Source organism: Phyllobates terribilis, unplaced genomic scaffold (genome assembly GCF_046119375.1).
Source record: "Phyllobates terribilis strain yellow unplaced genomic scaffold, ASM4611937v1 Scaffold_1__5_contigs__length_1240528914, whole genome shotgun sequence".
NCBI lineage: Eukaryota > Metazoa > Chordata > Amphibia > Anura > Dendrobatidae > Phyllobates > Phyllobates terribilis.
Window position 1 is genome coordinate 816,925,481 of NW_027362761.1, and position 14,166 is coordinate 816,939,646.

Consider the following 14,166-nt stretch of genomic DNA (forward strand, 5'->3'; position numbering starts at 1 on the left):
AATTCAGCTTTGGAGTAAAGTAAATCAATCGCTTGATGATGCAGCTTCACCTGCCTTTAGCTGCCCAAATCTGATAGCCTTTCACTGGGCTGAATACTCATCACTCCTCTTCCCCTGTTTCCTATACATAGAGTATAATAAGAGATGTAACCTGACACCTCATTATGCTGGCAGACTATGTGCTGGCTTTGGTTTTGGGTATGTACACACATATGAAAAAAATCAACATATCTGAAGATACATTTAGATGAATCTGAAGTAAATCTTGAAAAATGTGCTATTATTGTTCAGAAGAAGCCTGGATAGCTCAGTTGGTAGAGCATCAGACTTTTAATCTGAGGGTCCAGGGTCCAGGGTTCAAATCCTTGTTTAGGCATTAAGTTTTTAAATCTCAACAGATCAGTTTGGATTGTTTAAATCTCAGCTTGTGCTTGAAGATTAGTTGCATGCTTAATGCACTTGTTTGACATGAGAAATAAAATGCTCTTTTACACTAGAGAGAAAAACAAAAGACATGTCTTTGAATATGTCCCAACTCATGGCAAATCATAGAATCATAGAATGGTAGATTTGGAAGGGACCTCCTGGGTCATCTGGTCCAACCCCCTGCTCAAAGCAGGATTCACTAGATCATCTCAGACAGATGTCTGTCCAGCCTCTGTTTGAAGACGTCCATTGAAGGGGAACTCACCACCTCTCGTGGCAGCCTGTTCCACTCATTAATCACCCTAACTGTCAAAAAGTTTTTTCTAATATCTAATCTGTGTCTCCTCCCATTTAGTTTCATACCATTGCTTCTAGTCTTTCCTTGTGCAAATGAGAATAAAGATGATCCTTCTACAATGTGACAGCCCTTGACATATTTGTAGACAGCTATTAAGTCTCCTCTCAGTCTTCTTTTTTGCAAGCTAAACATTCCCAAATCCTGCAACCGTTCCTCATAGGACATGGTTTGCAGACCAGTCACCATTCTGGTCGCTCTTCTCTGAACTTGCTCCAGTTTGTCTATGTCTTTTTTAAAATGTGGTGCCCAAAACTGTACACAGTATTCCAGATGAGGTCTGACCAAAGAGGAGTAAAGACCGATAATGACTTCACGTGATCTAGACTGTATGCTTCTGTTAATACATCCCAGAATTGTATTTGCCTTTTTTGCTGCTGCATCACACTGTTGACTCATGTTCAGTCTATGATCTATTAGTATACCTAAGTCTTTTTCACATGTACTGTTGCTTAGCTCTATTCCTCCCATTATGTATATGCTTTTTCATTTTTATTGCCCAGATGTAGTACTTTGCATTTTTCCCTGTTAAAAACCATTCTGTTGGTTGCTGCCCACTGCTCCAGTTTATTTAGGTCTTTTTGAATCCTCTCTCTCTCTTCTCTAGTATTAGCTATCCCTCCTAGCTTTGTGTCATCAGCAAATTTAATCAGCTTACCCTCAATTCCTTCATCTAAATCATTGATAAAGATGTTGAACAATACAGGTCCCAGGACGGAGCCCTGTGGTACCCCACTTGAGACATTCATCCAGCTGGATGTGAAGCCATTTACAACGACCCTTTGAGTCCGATCACTAAGCCAGTTATGAATCCACCTAACAGTTGCCTGGTCCATTGCATACTTGGTCATTTTTTCAATAAGGATGGTGTGAGATACTTTGTCAAATGCTTTGCTGAAGTCAAGATATACTATATCTACAGCATTTCCCTGATCCACCCAGTCAGTGATTCTGTCATAGAAGGAAATTAAGTTAGTCTGACATGACTTGTTAGTTACAAACCCATGCTGACTCTGGTTAATCACTTCATTCTTATCCATGTACTTACATACATGTTGTTTAATAATTTGTTCAAAGATCTTTCCTGGTATAGAAGTCAGACTCACCGGCCTATAGTTCCCTGGGTCCACCTTCTTCCCCTTTTTGAAGATAGGAACAACATTTGCTCTTCTCCAGTCTTCTGGGACTTCTCCTGTTCTCCAAGAATTTTCAAAGATTATGGAGAGTGGTTCTAAAATTTCTTCTACGATCTCCTTCAGTACTCTGGGGTGTAATTCATCTGGACCTGGAGACTTGAACTCATTTATGTTAGCTAAATATTCCCTCACAATCTTTCTGTTTACAGATAACTTGGATTCCTCTATTCCTTTAAAAGGACAGTGAAGATCAGTTGATGTTACATTTTCTTTCTGAGAGAAAACAGATGCAAAATAGGAATTAAAAAGTTTGGCCTTCTCAACATCCTCTCTTACCATTTCTCCATTTTCATCCTGTAAAAATCCTATAGCATCTTTGACTTTTCTTTTACTTTTGACATACCCCCAAAATCCTTTTTTATTGCTTTTGACATCTCTTGCAAGCCTTAATTCATTGTCAGCTTTAGCTAACCTGATACGTGCCCTGCAGGATCTGCAGACTGCATTATAATCTTCTTTAGATATGCCTCCCTCTTTCCATTTAATAAACATTTCTTTCTTTCTTTTTAGCATGTGTTTAAGTTCTGTGTTCATCCATCCTGGTTTCCTTAAAAGCTTCCCATTCTTCCTACTTTTCGGGATTGTTAATGATTGTGCTTTGAGAATCTCATTTTTAAAAATTTCCCATCCTTCCTGGACATTTTTGTCCTTAAGGACATCCAGCCATTGGATCCCTCCTATTCTCTTTCTGAGTCTCTTAAAATCTGCCTTTCTAAAATCTAACCTTGAAGTTTGAGTCTTCACATGTCTTCCTCCTCTAGTTATCCAAAATTCTATATTAGCATGATCGCTGCCTCCTAGGGTCCCAGCCACATTTACCTCCTCAACCATTTCCTCCCTGTTTATAAGGATTAGATCCAAAGTAGCAGATCTCCTTGTTTTCTCCCCTACCTTTTGGAAGATAAAGTTGTCAGCAAGAGAGGATAAGAATTTGCTTGACCTGTTAGTTTTACTTGAGAGAGATTCCCAACAAATGTCTGGATAGTTGAAATCTCCCATGACCACTACGTCATATTTTTTGGAGAACTTGGTCATTTGATACATAAAGAGTTCATCCATATCTTCAGCTTGCCCAGGTGGCCTGTAGTAAATGCCTACAATGGTGTCCTTTCCGTTGTTCTCTCCTTGTATTCTTACCCAAACAGTTTCCACAGAACTCCCAGTCTGTGAAGCTTCAATCTCTGTGCAGATATACGCTTTTCTAACATACAATGCAACACTTCCTCCTCGTTTATCAAGTCTGTTTCTTGCAAATAAGTTGTATCCTTTTAGCCTTTTATTCCAATCATGTGTATCGTCCCACCAAGTTTCAGTGATTCCAATGACATCATATTCCTTTTCCTGCCTTAGTAGTTCCAATTCTCCTTGTTTGTTGCCCATGCTTTGTGCATTTGTATAAAAACATTTTAGTTTGTGATTGGTTTCTCTTCCTCCCATATTTTTATTATTTAAATTGTTTTGTCTTTGTTCTTCTTTTCCACTTCCAGTAGCAGAGATCTCAATAGTATTTGTCAGCTGTATGGCTTTTTCTGGCCTTTTGCTTCCCTTCCCACATTGTTCTAGTTTAAAGCTCTTCTGATGAGTGTAGCAAGGCGACTTCCAAATACATGTTTTCCAGTCTTCGTAAGGTGCACCCCATCTCTAGCAAGTAGTCCATCGTATAGGTAATTCATTCCGTGATCCAGAAATCCAAATCCTTGTTGACGGCACCATCGACGTAGCCAGTTGTTCACCTGTAGAATCTTATTCCACCTCATTGTTCCATGGCCATCCACTGGGAGGATGGATGAGAAGACCACCTGCGCTCCCAATTCTTTCACTTTCTTGCCTAAGTCTTCAAAGTCACTGCAGATGGTTTCCAGGTCCTTTCTTGCGGTGTCATTTGTCCCCACATGTATTAGCAGGAATGGGTAGTGATCTGTAGGTCTGAAGAGTCTTGATATCCTGTCAGACACATCTTTAATTTTTGCTCCTGGAAGACAGCACATTTCTCTTGAGGTTATGTCTGGTCTGCAGATAGCGGCCTCTGTTCCTCTTAACAGGGAATCCCCCATAACCACCATTTTCCGTTTTTTCTTCACAACATTCTTCTTTCTCCATCCAGGAGGATTCTGAGGGCTTACAAGGTTATTCATTGCTGGCAAAGTCTTATTTTGCTGTATTTCTTCATGGTTCTCCTGCGTGAGAGCCTGGTACTGGTTCCTGAGCAGTATGGGTGCTGACTGCCTCTCGATCCTCCTGCTTCTGTGGGTCACATGCTTCCATTCCTCGGTTTCGTCAGGTGCAGTTCGAATTTCTTCTCTTTCTGAATTATGAAGAGATAATTCTGCTCTGTCTAAGAACTCTTCACCTTCCTTAATGATTTTCAAGGTAGTTAACCTCTCTTCTAGATTTCGCAACTTTTCCTCCAACAGGGACACAAGCTTGCATTTCTGGCATGTGAAGTTTGGCTTTTCCACTGGCAAGCCTGTGAACATGTAGCAGGATATGCAGCTCACCAAATGGCTCCTGGACTCTTCCATGTTCTTATTGTTAATGTTCTGAAAACAGTGAAAAAAGCTTAAAAAAAAAAAGCTTCAAAAGTCCTATTTTCAGCTCCAACAGCCAAAATCCAGTGTTCTTTGAGCTCGCGGAGACTCTTCACTTACCCCAAAATGCAGTGGGAATATGCAAATTATCTCCTCAGGACCCCTCCCCTGGTTTACCAATGTCCTCTTTTCAGCTCCAACAGCCAAAATCCAGTGTTCTTTGAGCTCGCGGAGACTCTTCACTTACCTCAAAATGCAGTGGGAATATGCAAACTATCTCCTCAGGACTCCTCAGGACTCCTCCCCTGGTTCATTGATTATGTGCTTGGTTTTGGCTTTGAACAGTCATATTGAATGATAATTTTTCTGAGTATACTTAAATTTATACAGAGACATTTTTTTTGAAAATGTTGCAAAAGTGCACTTAGAAAGAACCTGGATAGCTCAGTCAGTAAAGCACCCGTCTTTTAATCTGAGGGTCCATTATTTATGTCATTGTTCAGTTTTGAGGCTTTTTAACCTAGACCTATCATTTAGCTTTGTTTAAATCATACCTAGCTTTTCAGAAATAAATGTCATGTGGATATGAGGATTAACACTACTTTGGCAATTTTATGACTTGTTTTCTGCATTTTTCCCTCTGTAGACTCTATGTCTAACTTTCAGTACTCTTTAAGCTGATGGGTGGAAACTAGCAGCTATGATGTCTCCCATAAAAAACACACAGAATCAGAGTGATTCCTACTTTTTTTTCTTTGCAGCACATTTAGCAGTACCAATATGAAAGTCAAAATTAATCAATACTGAGCTGTGTGAATGTGAATTCAGCTTTGGAGTAAACTAAATCAATCGCTTGATGATGCAGCTTCACCTGCCTTTAACTGCCCAAATCTGATAGCTTTTCACTGGGCTGAATACTCATCACTCCTCTTCCCCTGTTTCCTATACATAGAGTATAAAAAGAGATGTAACCTGACACCTCATTATGCTGGCAGACTATGTGCTGGCTTTTGTTTTGGGTATGTACACACATATGAAAAAAATCAACATATCTGAAGATACATTTAGATGAATCGGAAGTAAATCTTGAAAAATGTGCTAAGTTTGCTTGGAAGGAGCCTGGATAGCTCAGTCGGTAGAGCATCAGACTTTTAATCTGAGGGTCCGGGTTTCAAGTCCCTGTTCAGGTGTAAAGTTTTTAAATCTCAACAGATCACTTTGTATTGTTTAAATCTCAGCTTGTGCTTGAAGATTAGTTGCATGCTTAATGCACTTGCTTGACATGAGAAATAAAATGCTCTTTTACACTAGAGAAAAATACAAAAAACATGTCTTTGAGTATGTCCAAATTCACGACAAATGATTGATTATGTGCTTGGTTTTGGCTTTGAACAGTCATATTGAATGATAATTTTTCTGAGTATACTTAAATATGGACAGAGACATTTTTTTTGAAAATGTTGCAAAAGTGCACTTACAAAGAACCTGGATAGCTCAGTCAGTAAAGCACCCGTCTTTTAATCTGAGGGTCCATTATTTACATCATTGTTCAGTTTTGAGGCTTTTTAACCTAGACCTATCATTTAGCTTTGTTTAAATCATACCTAGCTTTTCAGAAATAAATGTCATGTGGATATGAGGATTAACACTACTTTGGCAATTTTATGACTTGTTTTCTGCATTTTTCCCTCTGTAGACTCTATGTCTAACTTTCAGTACTCTTTAAGCTGATGGGTGGAAACTAGCAGCTATGATGTCTCCCATAAAAAACACACAGAATCAGAGTGATTCCTACTTTTTTTACTTTGCAGCACATTTAGCAGTACCAATATGAAAGTCAAAATTAATCAAAACTGAGCTGTGTGAATGTGAATTCAGCTTTGGAGTAAACTAAATCAATCGCTTGATGATGCAGCTTCACCTGCCTTTAACTGCCCAAATCTGATAGCCTTTCACTGGGCTGAATACTCATCACTCCTCTTCCCCTGTTTCCTATACATAGAGTATAAAAAGAGATGTAACCTGACACCTCATTATGCTGGCAGACTATGTGCTGGCTTTGGTTTTGGGTATGTACACACATATGAAAAAAATCAACATATCTGAAGATACATTTAGATGAATCTGAAGTAAATCTTGAAAAATGTGCTATTATTCTTCAGAAGGATCCTGGATAGCTCAGTTGGTAGAGCATCAGACTTTTAATCTGAGGGTCCAGGGTTCAAGTACCTGTTCAGGCATTAAGTTTTTAAATCTCAACAGATCACTTTGTATTGTTTAAATCTCAGCTTGTGCTTGAAGATTAGTTGCATGCTTAATGCACTTGTTTGACATGAGAAATAAAATGCTCTTTTACACTAGAGAGAAAAACAAAAAACACGTCTTTGAATATGTCCAAACTCACGACAAATTAATGATTATGTGCTTGGTTTTGGCTTTGAACAGTCATATTGAACGATAATTTTTCTGAGTATACTTAAATTTATACAGAGACATTTTTTTTGAAAATGTTGCAAAAGTGCACTTAGAAAGAACCTGGATAGCTCAATCAGTAAAGCACCCGTCTTTTAATCTGAGGGTCCATTATTTACGTCATTGTTCAGTTTTGAGGCTTTTTAACCTAGACCTATCATTTAGCTTTGTTTAAATCATACCTAGCTTTTCAGAAATAAATGTCATGTGGATATGAGGATTAACACTACTTTGGCAATTTTATGACTTGTTTTCTGCATTTTTCCCTCTGTAGACTCTATGTCTAACTTTCAGTACTCTTTAAGCTGATGGGTGGAAACTAGCAGCTATGATGTCTCCCATAAAAAACACACAGAATCAGAGTGATTCCTACTTTTTTTTCTTTGCAGCACATTTAGCAGTACCAATATGAAAGTCAAAATTAATCAATACTGAGCTGTGTGAATGTGAATTCAGCTTTGGAGTAAACTAAATCAATCGCTTGATGATGCAGCTTCACCTGCCTTTAACTGCCCAAATCTGATAGCCTTTCACTGGGCTGAATACTCATCACTCCTCTTCCCCTGTTTCCTATACATAGAGTATAAAAAGAGATGTAACCTGACACCTCATTATGCTGGCAGACTATGTGCTGGCTTTGGTTTTGGGTATGTACACACATATGAAAAAAATCAACATATCTGAAGATACATTTAGATGAATCTGAAGTAAATCTTGAAAAATGTGCTAAGTTTGAGTGGTAGGAGCCTGGATAGCTCAGTCGGTAGAGCATCAGATCTTTAATCTGAGGGTTCAGGGTTCAAGTCCCTGTTCAGGCATTAAGTTTTTAAATCTCAACAGATCACTTTGTATTGTTTAAATCTCAGCTTGTTCTTGAAGATTAGTTGCATGCTTAATGCACTTGTTTGACATGAGAAATAAAATGCTCTTTTACACTAGAGAAAAAACCAAAAAACTTGTCTTTGAATATGTCCAAACTCACGACAAATCATTGATTATGTGCTTGGTTTTGGCTTTGAACAGTCATATTGGATGATAATTTTTCTGAGTATACTTAAATATGGACAGAGACATTTTTTTTGAAAATGTTCTAAAAGTGCACTTAGAAAGAACCTGGATAGCTCAATCAGTAAAGCACCCGTCTTTTAATCTGAGGGTCCATTATTTACGTCATTGTTCAGTTTTGAGGCTTTTTAACCTAGACCTATCATTTAGCTTTGTTTAAATCATACCTAGCTTTTCAGAAATAAATGTCATGTGGATATGAGGATTAACACTACTTTGGCAATTTTATGACTAGTTTTCTGCATTTTTCCCTCTGTAGACTCTATGTCTAACTTTCAGTACTCTTTAAGCTGATGGGTGGAAACTATCAGCAATGATGTGTCCCATAAAAAACACCCAGAATCAGAGTGATTCCTACTTTTTTTTCTTTGCAGCACATTTAGCAGTACCAATATGAAAGTCAAAATTAATCAATACTGAGCTGTGTGAATGTGAATTCAGCTTTGGAGTAAACTAAATCAATCGCTTGATGATGCAGCTTCACCTGCCTTTAACTGCTCAAATCTGATAGCTTTTCACTTTGCTGAATACTCATCACTCCTCTTCCCCTGTTTCCTATACATGGAGTATAATAAGAGATGTAACCTGACACCTCATTATGCTGGCAGACTATGTGCTGGCTTTGGTTTTGGGTATGTACACACATATGAAAAAAATCAACATATCTGAAGATACATTTAGATGAATCGGAAATAAATCTTGAAAAATGTGCTAAGTTTGTTTGGAAGGTCCCTGGATAGCTCAGTTGGTAGAGCTTCAGACTTTTAATTAGAGGGTCCAGGGTTCAAGTCCCTGTTCAGGCATTAAGTTTTTAAATCTCAACAGTAGTGTTGAGCCACCCCCGACGTGTTCGAGTTCGGTTCGTCGAACACCTTCGAACACCGTTAAAACCAATAGCAGGCAAGCAAAAATACATAGAAACACATAGAAAACACCTTCAAAGGTGTCCAAAAGCTGACAAACTGCTCAGAAGACGTAACTAACGCATGGAAAAGTGACAAGTACATATAGTCATGCGAAAAGAAAAGAGGTGGAGGAGTAAAAGGAGGGGGAGACACAGATATAGGCATATCATGCCCTTCTGAAATCCAAAAAGTGAGAAGCCGACACGGCCAGTCCGCTCCTGCCCGTGCCACCTCCATGTCGCCGGGTTTGTGCCAGAGCCGCGGTGAACCCTGACGGCCAGCCCCCCTCTCCCAATAGTGGTGCCTGTCCGCTGGTGGGTCGAGCGAGCCCCCCTGTGGTGGAGGCAGCTCTAAGCTTTTTAATTTAAATTGTCTCTCTAATTTGAATTAATACACTTTAAATCCATTTACAAGGATCTATTGGAGGGCAAGTCTCATGCCAGCAGCCGCGTAATTCCAGCTCCAGTAGTGTCCACTAAAGCTGCTGCAGTTAAAAAGCTTTTATAAGGATCGAGCTCGGCTGTCCACCGCAAGGCATCCTACTGCCAGTCCCAGCCCCCTTGGGGTGCCTCCTGATGCTCTTCACTGAGTATCCCGTGGTCCCGAAGCATTTCCTTTGAAAAAATTAGGTGTCCAAACTACAGGTGGTGTAGCTTGCTTAACAGCCGGGATAATCCGCTGACTAGCAGACACTGCTACTAGGCACAAAGTATTTCCTGGGCTAGATGCAGTTAAAAATTTGTAATTAGATACTCTCGTTGGATGCTGAGAAAGCATTCCATAGAGTCTCCTGGCACGCCATATATTATTCTCTTAAAAAGCTTGGGGTAGGGGTCTAGGGGACCCTTTTCTAGCCAAAATCACGGCCCTGTATCGCAATACGTCACCTAGGCTGAAGATAAATGGAACTGTAGCACCCTGAGGGCTCAGTTGCTACAGAGGTATTGCACCTCACCCAGAGGTGTGATATCTCACTCTCAGGTAAGGATGAAGTGTGGATCAGGACCCGACACCTGCATGCATTACACCACATTGCCGTGGGGCAGGGCGACCAATATGCCCCTGAGATGGGCATGACAGTCCCTGTCCCTGGCTGGAGTGGGGGGAGGGAACACTGAGGAAGGGGAACCCTGTAGTGCAGGAGCAGGGAGGAAGCAGTTCCTGGGTGCATTGAGAAGGGAGTATAAAAGGTGGGCACCATCTTAGTTCAGTGCAGAGAAGTCTGAGCAGAAGTGACAGGGAGCAGGGGCTCTGCATGAGCTCTGCTCCGGAGGCGGGCCTAGTAACAGAGGCCCAGGCCTGGAAGAGGGAGAAGGAAGGAAGAGGAGCGGAGAAGGCTCCAGGAATGAGGAACGAAGGGATCCCAGGGGTGCGGACGGGCGAGTCGCCACCGCACGCCCGAATCCACCTGCATGGAGGGGTCAGGCCAAAGGGGGAGACCGGTCCCCGAAACTAGTGGAGGCGGTAAACGACCCTCAGCTAGAAACCGGAGGCTGTGACATTTTATGTGGCGCAGCCCCTCGCTACACCCACTAGGAAGGCACCACATAGGGTCAGGGAAACTTGCGCCAAGTTTACCAAGAGGAGGCCCGAGGCAGCCGGACAGAAAGGTTGGTAAGAAAGGCCAGACGAAGGACACACAAAGGGGGTCCTGTGAAGCGCTCCAAAGTTATCTGGGAGTTGTCTGAGCCCCTCACCTGGTAAGCACAGTACGACGTGAGCAGCCGTTTCCTGCAGACGTGGTCTGGATAATAAGAACTGTGAGTAAAGGCCCTGGACTGCATCACTGACTCCGTGTCGTTACTGCTGCTGCCCTGCACCATCACCCCCATCCTCCGCATACACTGCCCTGAGGCTATACTCCTCCCGTGGGGAGTTATGCTACGCTCTGCTGCACCCACAACATCAGCCTCAGCGGTCTGCCCTGCAGCAGAGATTCACTCTGACCGCAATCCACGGGTGGCGTAGTCGGACATTTAAACATCAAAACCACATAAATAGTTCCGCCACTGGTTTGACCGCCCTGAGCCACAGAACCGGGTCGCCGCCACGGAGACTACAACCACCAGCATCCACCAAAAAGGGTCCGGCTCCGGGTGTCCCAAGGCCCAGGGGGCGCGTCAGAACATTTTCATCACCTTTCATAATCACCAATGGGACAAGGCAGGGATGTCCTCTGTCCCCTCTCTTATACATCCTAGTGACGGAGCACCTGCTCTCTTCAATTCGCCATAACCCCAATATTAGGTGGATTGAGGTGGGAGGCACCGAGTACAAGTGCTCTCTATTTGCTGATGATGTCCTAGTATATATCACTCAATCACATATATCCATCCCTGCTTTTTTGGCTGAAATAGATCACTTTGTTACATGGTCAAATTTTAAAATCAATGCAGCGAAGTCTGAGGCCCTCGATATCTCCCTCCCCAAATCCATACAGGATTCCATCCAGTCCAACTTTCCCTTTGCCTGGCCCTCACAGGGTATCAAATACTTAGTAATTCCTATTCATAGAGACCTCTCCCATCTATGTTATCTTAATTTTGGGCCCTTTATTGAACAACTCCATACAGACCACGGTTGGCAAGTTAGAACTGTAAGATTCACTACGTGAACCACTGGTGTTTTGTGGAAAAGCACATGTACACTGTGTTCCAAATTATTATACAAAAAGTGTTTAGGAGTGATAAGGGAAGAATTTGTTTGTTTGTCAGTTAAACTCATTGATGGTGATGTGTGTCAGGGCTCTTTATATCACTGTAAGCAATTGCAGACACCTGTGCTAATTAGTTTGGCAGGTGTGTCCAATGAAAGGCAAGACTACTTAAGAAGGCTGTCCCACATTATTAAGCAGCCTACATTTTCTGCCAAAATGGGAAAGAAAAAGGATGTGTCGGCTGCTGAGAAGCAACAAATTGTGGAGTGTTTAGGTCAAGGCATGACTACAATCAACATTGTGCGATGATCAGGATGAAGTGTCTTGGCAATCAAGAAGTATGTAGCTGATTCACAGTACACACGTGTGCGTGCTGATAAGGGCAAATTGAGGACTCTTTCCTACAGGCAATTACGTCAGGTTAAAAGAGCAGCGGCAAAAAAGCCTTGTCATAGCAGCAGACAAGTTTTTGCAGCTGCTGGTGCCTCCAGCGTTCCCCGAACAACAAGATGTAGGGTCCATCAGAGGTTTGCAGCTGTGCATACGCCATCCTGTTGACCTCCTCTATCCACTTCACACAAGCAGAAACGGCTCCAGTGGGCCAAACATTACATGAAGACTGATTTCAAAACTGTTTTGTTCACGGATGAGTGCCATGCAACGCTCGATGGTCCAGATGGATGGAGTGGAGGATGGCTGGATGATGGACACCCCACGCAAACACGGCTACAGCGCCAACAAGGAGGAGGTGGAGTAATGTTTTTGTTAGAACCTTGCTCTTAGGTTTTTTCTATTGCTGGTCACATGACCTTGTTGGCCTATTTAGTCTTGCTCCGCCCTTCTGGCTTTGCTGGACTTCATTGTATTACTACTCTTTAGCTAGCCAGTGCTCAGTATCTAACTCTGTTAGTTTGCTTGGTCTTCGGACCTCTGTGTTCTATATTGTTTGTTTGTTCGTCTGTCTGCTACTATTTCTGTTAGGAGGTGTCCATTTTGCTCCCAGTCCCTAGTACTTGTAGGGATTCCTCCCCCGCATCTATAGGTCTCCGTACAGACTAGCTGAGGACTTTAGCAGGTCTGATCGCAGGATCAGGTTCCCTGTTACGTCGTAGGGATCAAGCTGAGTTCTATCGTAGGGACAGATCTCCTCTCTTTCCTTAGCTCTGGTAGCAGAACATAACAGTAAGTCCAGCCTGCAAATTCTCTAAGGAAAGATTTTTCTATTCCATTATGGTGTCTGTTCAGGATTTGGCTCAACGCCTGCAGGGACTCTCTCTGGAGGTGGCCGAGCTCCGTCAGCACGTGAGTAACTGTCCTGGAGCACATTTCTTGGAGCCTAAGGTACGTTTGCCTGATTTATTTTTTGGTGAACACCAAGAATTTTTTTCATTTAAAAATGCTTGCTTATTGTATTTTCGTTTGAGACCCAGGTCCTCTGGGGATGAATCCCAGCGCGTAGGGTTCATAATGTCACTTTTGCGCAAAGAGCCTCAGGAGTGGGCCTTTTCTTTGCAACCTAGTGATACATGCTTTAGATCAGTGGATAGTTTTTTTTCTGCTTTGGGGCTATTATATGATGATCCTGACCGTGTCTCATCTGCTGAGACTGAGTTGAGACGTTTGAGACAGGGATCAGGTAATGTGGAAAAATATTGTACTCATTTCCGTCGGTGGTCTACTCAAATAGGGTGGAACGATTCTGCTCTGAAGAGTCTGTTTCTTGCTGGGCTTAGTGAAAGGGTTAAAGACCTGCTAATTGCTTATCCCACACCTGAAGATTTGCAACAGGCTATGCAATTAGCTATACGGGTGGATAGGAGACTGCGTGCAAGGGTTAATGAGAGCAAATCCTCTGCTATGTCAGTTTCTGGTCATGAGAATGTGTGTACTGACAGTGGAGAGCCGATGGAGATTGGAGCGATGGCACCTCGCTCTCAAGAAAAGGACCGCAGATTTTCTGAAGGTTTGTGTTTCTATTGCGGAAATTCTGGTCATTTCATTAAAAGCTGTGTGCTTCGTATGAAGAAAAAAAAAAAAATGGTCAGTCATGCCCGTATTGCCTGTTTAAATTCCAAGGGTGTATTTTTAGCTGCTTCCACTATTGCTCAGGAAAAATTAATGGAATTTCGGGTGTTTGTCGATTGTGGGTCTACTCTGAATGTAATTGATGGGGGATTCTTGGAAAAACTCAATTTAAAACCCGAACCTTTGTCATCCCCCATTGCTGTGGTTTCTGTGGATGGCTCCCCTTTGAAGAATGTTACTCTCAGGGTCTGTGAGTTTCCCCTCACTATTAATGGTGTTCACCATGAGAAATTGGATTTGGTAGTTTTGAATAACTTGCCTTCTCCGGTGGTGTTGGGATTGCCCTGGTTAAAATTGCACAATCCTGTACTGGATTGGTCTACCAATGAAATTAAATCCTGGAGCCATAAATGTTATGACAAGTGTTGTAACGGGCGTATTGCAGCTGTGGATAGGGGGAATTGCCTGTTCCTATTCAGGATTTTTGGAGAGTTTTTTCTGAGAAGGAATCGCAGGTTTTGCCTCCCCATAGAGACTA

General features: G+C 42.0%; 5 non-coding genes across 5 annotated transcripts; all 5 read left to right on the top strand.

The window, feature by feature from the left end:
* The first annotated feature begins 296 nt into the window (after window positions 1-296).
* On the top strand, window positions 297-376 carry TRNAK-UUU (transfer RNA lysine (anticodon UUU)). The gene has a single exon. It is a non-coding gene; the product is annotated as a tRNA-Lys (tRNA).
* Window positions 377-5,622: 5,246 nt separating this feature from the next.
* On the top strand, window positions 5,623-5,695 carry TRNAK-UUU (transfer RNA lysine (anticodon UUU)). Its single transcript has one exon. It is a non-coding gene; the product is annotated as a tRNA-Lys (tRNA).
* A 977-nt stretch (window positions 5,696-6,672) lies between these two features.
* TRNAK-UUU (transfer RNA lysine (anticodon UUU)) lies at window positions 6,673-6,745 on the top strand. Its single transcript has one exon. It is a non-coding gene; the product is annotated as a tRNA-Lys (tRNA).
* Window positions 6,746-7,722: 977 nt separating this feature from the next.
* TRNAK-UUU (transfer RNA lysine (anticodon UUU)) lies at window positions 7,723-7,795 on the top strand. The gene has a single exon. It is a non-coding gene; the product is annotated as a tRNA-Lys (tRNA).
* Window positions 7,796-8,772: 977 nt separating this feature from the next.
* TRNAK-UUU (transfer RNA lysine (anticodon UUU)) lies at window positions 8,773-8,845 on the top strand. Its single transcript has one exon. It is a non-coding gene; the product is annotated as a tRNA-Lys (tRNA).
* The last annotated feature ends 5,321 nt before the right edge of the window (window positions 8,846-14,166 follow it).